Source organism: Lathamus discolor, unplaced genomic scaffold (genome assembly GCF_037157495.1).
Source record: "Lathamus discolor isolate bLatDis1 unplaced genomic scaffold, bLatDis1.hap1 Scaffold_66, whole genome shotgun sequence".
Lineage (NCBI taxonomy): Eukaryota > Metazoa > Chordata > Aves > Psittaciformes > Psittacidae > Lathamus > Lathamus discolor.
The window spans coordinates 2,003,740-2,010,422 of NW_027069383.1; positions in this window are offsets into that span (position 1 = coordinate 2,003,740).

Here is a 6,683-nt window from a genome sequence, read left to right on the forward strand (position 1 = left end):
GGTGGGCACTGCAGACCTAAGTAAGTTGGGCACTGCAGCCGTAAGGTGGCTCAGCACTGCAGCCCTGAGAAAGTTGGGCACTTCAGACCTGAGTTAGTTGAGCAGTGCAGCCCTAAGTAAGTTGGGCACTGCAGGCCGAAGTAACTTGAGCACTGAAGCCCTAAGTAAGTTGGGCACTGCAGCCGTAAGGTGGCTCTGCACTGCAGTCCTAAGTAAGTTGGGCACTGCAGACCTAATTAAGGTGAGCACTGAAGCCCTAAGTAATTTGGGCACTGCAGCCTTAAGTAAGTTGGGCACTGTAAAACCAAGCAAGGTAGGCACTGCATCCTAAAGTACGGTGGGCACTACAGGCCTAAGTAATGTTGCGCAGTGTAAAACCAAGTAAGGTGGGCACTGCAGCCCAAAGTAAAGGTGGGCACTGCAGCCCTAAGTAAGGTGGGCACTGCAGCCCTAAGTAATTTGGGCACTGCAGCCGTAAGGTGGCTCGGCACTGCAGTCCTAAGTAAATTGGGCGCTGCATTTCTACTTTGAAATGGTACATTCTGCATTGAAACGCTAAGTTCTGCATTGAAAGGTTAAGTTCTGAATTGAAACGCTAATTTCTGCATTGAAAGGTTTAGTTCTGCATTGAAACACTAAGATCTGCATTGAAACGCTAAGTTCTGTATTTAAACGATAAGTTCCGCATTGAAACGGAAAGTTCACACTTGAAATGCTAAGCTGTGCATGAAAACGCTAAGTTCTGCATTGAAACGCTAAGTTCTGCATTGAAACGCTAAGATCTGCATTGAAACACTAAGTTCTGCATTGAAAAGCTAAGTTCTGCATTGAAACGCTAAGATCTGCATTAAACCTCAAAGCTGTGCATTGAAATGTGAAAGTTGTAGTTTGAAACGCTAAGTTCTGCATTAAAAGGAGTTCTCTGTTGAAATGGTAAATTCTGCATTGAAACCTTAAGTTCTGCTTTGAAACGCTAAGTTCTTCACTGAAACGCTAATTTCTTCACTGAAAGGGTACATTTGGCATTGAAACACTAAGGTCTGTATTGAAACACTAATGTCAGAATTGAAACAATAAGTTCTAATTTGAAACGCTATGTTCTGCTTTGAAACAGTAAATTCTGCTTTGAAACAGTACATTCTGCACTGAAATGGTAAGTTCTGCTTTGAAACGCGTACTTCTGCTTTGAAATGCGATGTTTTGATTTGAAACGGTAGAATTCTGCATTGAAAGGCTAAGGTATGCATTGAAACGCTAAGTTCTCCATTGAAACGGTAAGCTCTCCATTGAAACAGTAAGCTCTGCATTGAAACGGTAAGTTCTGCATTGAAACTCAAAGCTCTGAATTGAAATGTGAAATTTCTAGATTGAAACACTATGGTCTGCATTGAAATGCTAACGTCTGCATAGAAAAAAGAGGTTCTGTGTTGAAATGGTAAGTTCTGCATTGAAACGCGTAGTTCGGCTTTGAAACGCTTAGTTGTGCATTGAAACGGTAAAGATCTGCATTGAAATGGTAAGTTCTGCTTTGAAACGCTACGACCTGCATTGAAACAATAAGTTCTGCATTGAAACACTACGTTCTGCTTTGACACGGTATGATAAGATGTGCATTGAAGCGCTAAAGTTCTGCACTGAAACGCTAATATCTGCATTGAAACAATAAGTTCTAATTTGTAATGCTAAGTTCTGCATTGAAACGCAAATGTCTGCATTGGAACAACAAGTTCTAATTTGAAACACTAAGTTCTGCATTGAAACGGAATGTTCTGCATTGAAAATCTTAGTTCTGCATTGAAACTCTTAGTTCTGCTTTGAAACTCAAACTTGTGCATTGAAAAGTTAAAGATCTACATTGAAACATTAAGGTCTGCATTGAAACAATAAGTTCTCCTTTGAAAAGCTAAGTTCTGCATTGAACCAGTAAGTTCTAATTTGAAAAGCTAAGTTCTGCATTGAAACGCTAACTTCTGCATTGAAACACTAAGTTCTGCATTGAAACGCTAATTTCTGTATTGAAATGCTAAGGTCTGCATTGAAACAATAAGTTCTAATTTGATCTATATAGGAACAGCAACTTTCATTGGTTATGGAACAAACCCCTCCTTGTGAAGCCAGTAACATGTCTAAAGCCATTTATTTTTGTAATATCACTTCAGATAGGCTAGTTATCTCTTTTTCTTCTGCTTGGATTACATCTGTGGTTTTACTTTCAATTTCCTCTATGGCTGCTGGGGTATTTACGATTGCCTTCTTTAATTCACTTACTCCCAAAGATGGAATTAGCCATCTTACAAAACTATGAAATGCGGTGTTTCGTTCAGCAATAGGGTTAAACCCTCGCTTAATCCGTTTAGCAAAACTTCTAGTCCAGGTCCCAGAAGGATACATGTCAATAATAGTAAGATTGGGTGTCCGAGCACCTAAGGTGCATGCCCCCTTCCAGTTGGGGGTAGAGTCTTAGAAGCATTTTCTCCACATAACCAAGACCATCCTTTCCCTTTAGGAACGGGCCACCACGGAACTGAACATTATATTGGGGGACCCCCAACGTGCCGAAAACAGGGGGTACCTGGATCCCCGGGCATCCTGAGTTGCTCTTGGTTGAGCAACGTTCCCTCAGGGTGGAGATGTGTGGAGGAGAAGAGTTTGGGGGCTCAGAGGGGATTTGGCCATTGGGTGGGATCCCCAAAGCTCCCCAGGGTGGTGCAGGGATTTGGGGAACACCCCGTGTCCTAAAACCAGGGCTTACACTTGTCCCAGGGTACCCCGACTCTTCAGTGCCCCTGTTGGCCCATGGCAATAAATGGGGGGGATTTGGGGTTCAGAAGGGAACTGGATTTGGAGGTTCATGGGAATGTGCCCAAGCTCTGCAGGGGGCAGAGTAATTTGGGGGACCAATGGAGCCCTCAAAAAGGGGCTACAGCCACCAGAGACCACCCCAGAGATCATTGGGGAGGGGAGTACTGGAGATCTGGGGGACCTGACAGGTTTTGGGTGTGCAGCTGGGGGGTTCTCCCTAAACCTTACCTGTGAGGATGCTGGCGATGAGATCATGCCTCTGCCCGGGGGGGGATGAATGTAAGGGGGGGTTCCTGGGAGCTGGGGTGACCCTTGCACTCCCCCAGGCTCTGACAGGGAGGTACAAGTTCTCCTGCCCTGCCACCTTCTCAGCACCTCTGGCACCAGCAGCTCCTGCACACACAAGGCTCCTGCTTTGGCCCCAGCACCTCTGCACGCAGAGGTGAGCTCCAAGCACGTGAACAAGCCCAGTGCCTCCTCCTCACCCATCCCCTGCTCCTACAGCTGGGATGGCACCAGCACATCTCCTGACAGCTTCTCCTCCCTTCACAGCACACACCCACAATGTGTTTCAAGCCAACGTGAAAACAGAATTGCAAAGTCAAAGAACATGTACCGGGATGCGCAGGGCAGCCACGGGAGATGCAGCCTCCCGAGGGAAGGGGTCTCCTCTGCACTGGTTACTGCAGGGCTCTCGCTCCTTAAATAACCCACGCTTACCGCGGGGCCCCGACACAATGGGCACACCCACAGTGACCACCATGGCTTTGTGATGGCGGCAGCATCATGCCCATGGTCACTAGCCACCCAGGGGTGCTCCGGCACTCTTTGCGGAGGGACGAGCCTCTGCCCAGCCTGCTCACAGAGGTCCCTCACGGGCTGCTCTTCCTCAGTGCCTTTGGACCGGAGGTGGAGCATGCGAGGGGTCACAGCTCAACCTGGGCAATGGAACAGGGCGTCACGGCCACCTACAAGAAGTGGGGAGTGACCGACATTCGCACAGCAGAGAATCCTGGAATCGCAGACTGGGCTGGGCTGGAAGGGACCTCAAAGCTCATCCTGCTCCAGCCCCTGCCACGGGCAGGGACACCTTCCACTAGAGCAGTTTGCTCCAAGCCCTTGTGTCCAGCCTGGCCTTGAGCACTGCCACAGATGGGGCAGCCACAGCTTCTCTGGGCAAAAGTCTGCCACTGTCTCACTACCCTCAACGTGAGTCATATTTTCTTAATATGAAATGAAATAGATGAAATTAAATCCTGTTTCCACTTGGAACCATTGTGTGTCCTTAAAAATTATTATGGATCTGAAAAAACATCTGACATTTCAGGCAAATAACAGGCTCATCATTATTTTGATTAATGGTCAGGGCAGGGATTAAAATGGAATAGCACAGCACAGCACGGCACAGCACAGCATAGCTATGGAGAGCCTATTGCTCTGATAGCACACTATCTGCAGGTGAACTCACCCCCAGCCTGCACTGCAGATCACTGGGGCACAGGTTCTGCAGACGCTGGCTCAGGCAGTCGGCTGTGTCCCATCTGCCTTGACAAACTGCCACCACAATCCGCAAGTGGCCCATGCCCACTGCGCCCAGAGGCTGGGATGCAACGCAGAGAAGTACAAGGGAGTCCCAGACACACTGGGGAACCCCAAATGTGGTTTTACACAGGGGTCTCACACCCTTCAAACAGTCACGTACCACACACTTGGACCAAGCACTAGCACCCTCACTACCAGTTACTAGTCCTAGGCAAACTGCCAGGCGCTCATGCTACTTCTGCTGCAGTCCTGCTCTTGTCTATTGATGCAGATGTCTCTGGAGCCAGTCCTGCAAGAGACACTGATGAATGGTGTGCGGGACAGTGGGAGGGTTTCAAAGACATGCTGGAGGGGCTGGGATTCTGCCATTATTTCTGCTGTGCTGCAATACCCCTTCTCCTTCACAGACAGCTCTAAGATACCCTCAAGAAAAGTCCTAGTTCCAGGGCAGGGCTGAAGCTTCCAGGAAAAATCCACTACCTCATCACATTACAGGGTACATCTAAATATATAGAGACACATATATAAATAAAAGACCTATTAAAACTTTACAGACTGGTTGATCTAGTAGCTAGGGGGAAGAGAATTTTCATAACACGCCTTGTGGGTCCCACCAACCAGGGCCCCAAACGCCAGTGACAGGGTGACGAGAGGCAGCAAAGATGCAATCCCAGGGGGATCAGTCTCCTGAGACAGGGGAGGAAAAAACAACCCAAAAGTGAAACAGCCTGCAGCAAGCACTGATGTTCCCTCCCTCAGCTGGCAGACACACTGCCTTCCTGCAGTGTCATTTCTCTGATGAGAGACAGAGGTAAGGCTAAAAATCAACTTTCCTTACAACCACAGAAACATTTCTTTTGAAAAGACCCTTGAGAACATCGACTCCAGCCATTAACCTGTCCCTAACACGTCCACATGCTGACCATGACAACATCCCTGTGGGATACCCTGTCTGGACTGCCACCAACAGCAACTGGAACCAAGGAGAAATTTACATCCTATCATAATTTTACTCATTTCTATTCAATTCTGATTGCTGTTAAACATTCTGCTCTACATTAGAGCATGGAAATCAGCTGGCCAAGTTACGTTATTGCGGAAACCTCCTCGCATAGATCATGGGACTTTAACATATTTAATAAACTGTTTGCAACTGAGTAAACCAACCAACCATTTCCCTCAATTTATAACTGGAATTCAGCACTACTCTGCTTGGAGGCACAGAGACAAGAGGTGACCACACCACTTTGTGAGAAGGATGGACTGAGGGAGACCCTTGTTGCTGTTTCTCTAAGAACAAAGGGCAGTAGAAAATGAAATGTTATTTTTAAGAACTAAAATACATTCCAATTACCATTGAAAATATGGAACAAGATGCTAAAGCCCAACAGGTTTTACCAGGAAGAACAACTGTTAACTAAGAATTCCCTCCTGTGCTGTTTCCTTTCCCAGCCCGTGGAGAGATTCCTCAGTAACTGGCAAGTGCACGTGACACAGCAAGTGATGTGTGTGTCTACTGCCCAGGAAGGTGAACAGTTCCTTTTGGTGTTAGATCTGTAGAGTCAGGTTTCTCTCCAAAGCAACTCAACCATGTACCAAGGAAACAGGCAGGGAATTTTCAGCTGTACCTGCAGTGCCCTGCTAGGAACCGCACAGCTGGGGACTCCAGAAACAGCTGGCATTGGTTCTCCCAAGAAATCCACCAGTGACAGGAAGGAAGCACACACTCTTCTCTGTGACACCAGGGCTCGCTGCTTCAGCTGACCTCTGATCCCTTTTCAGAATCACACCAACCCACTGTGCATTCAGCACACCAGTAGCTTTTATCAAAACCTGACCTCCCTGGAACACTTCGGTTGTAGAGGCACTAAATATTTATGCACAGGGGCAGAAGGGACCTTAAAGCTCATCCAGCTCCAACCCCTGCCACGGACAGGGACACCTTCCACTGGAGCAGCTTGCTCCAAGCCCCTGTGTCCAACCTGGCCTTGAGCACTGCCAGGGATGGGGCAGCCACAGCTTCTCTGGGCACCCTGTGCCAGCACCTCAGCACCCTTACAGAGAAGAGCTTCCTCCTGAGATCTCATCTCAGTCTCCCCTCTGGCAGGTTAAAGCCATCCCCCTTGTCCTGTCCCTACAGGCCCTTGTAAAAAACCCTCTCCAGATTTCTTGTACGCCCTATTTAGGTACTGGATTAGTAAGGCCTCCCTGGAGCCTCCTCTTCTCCAGGCTGAACACCCCCAGCTCAAACACAATGACAGACCCCCACTGACACCAAGTCTGTGGCTCAGACAAGGTGGGCAGATACTGAAGGAGCAGGGGATGAAAACTGACATGCC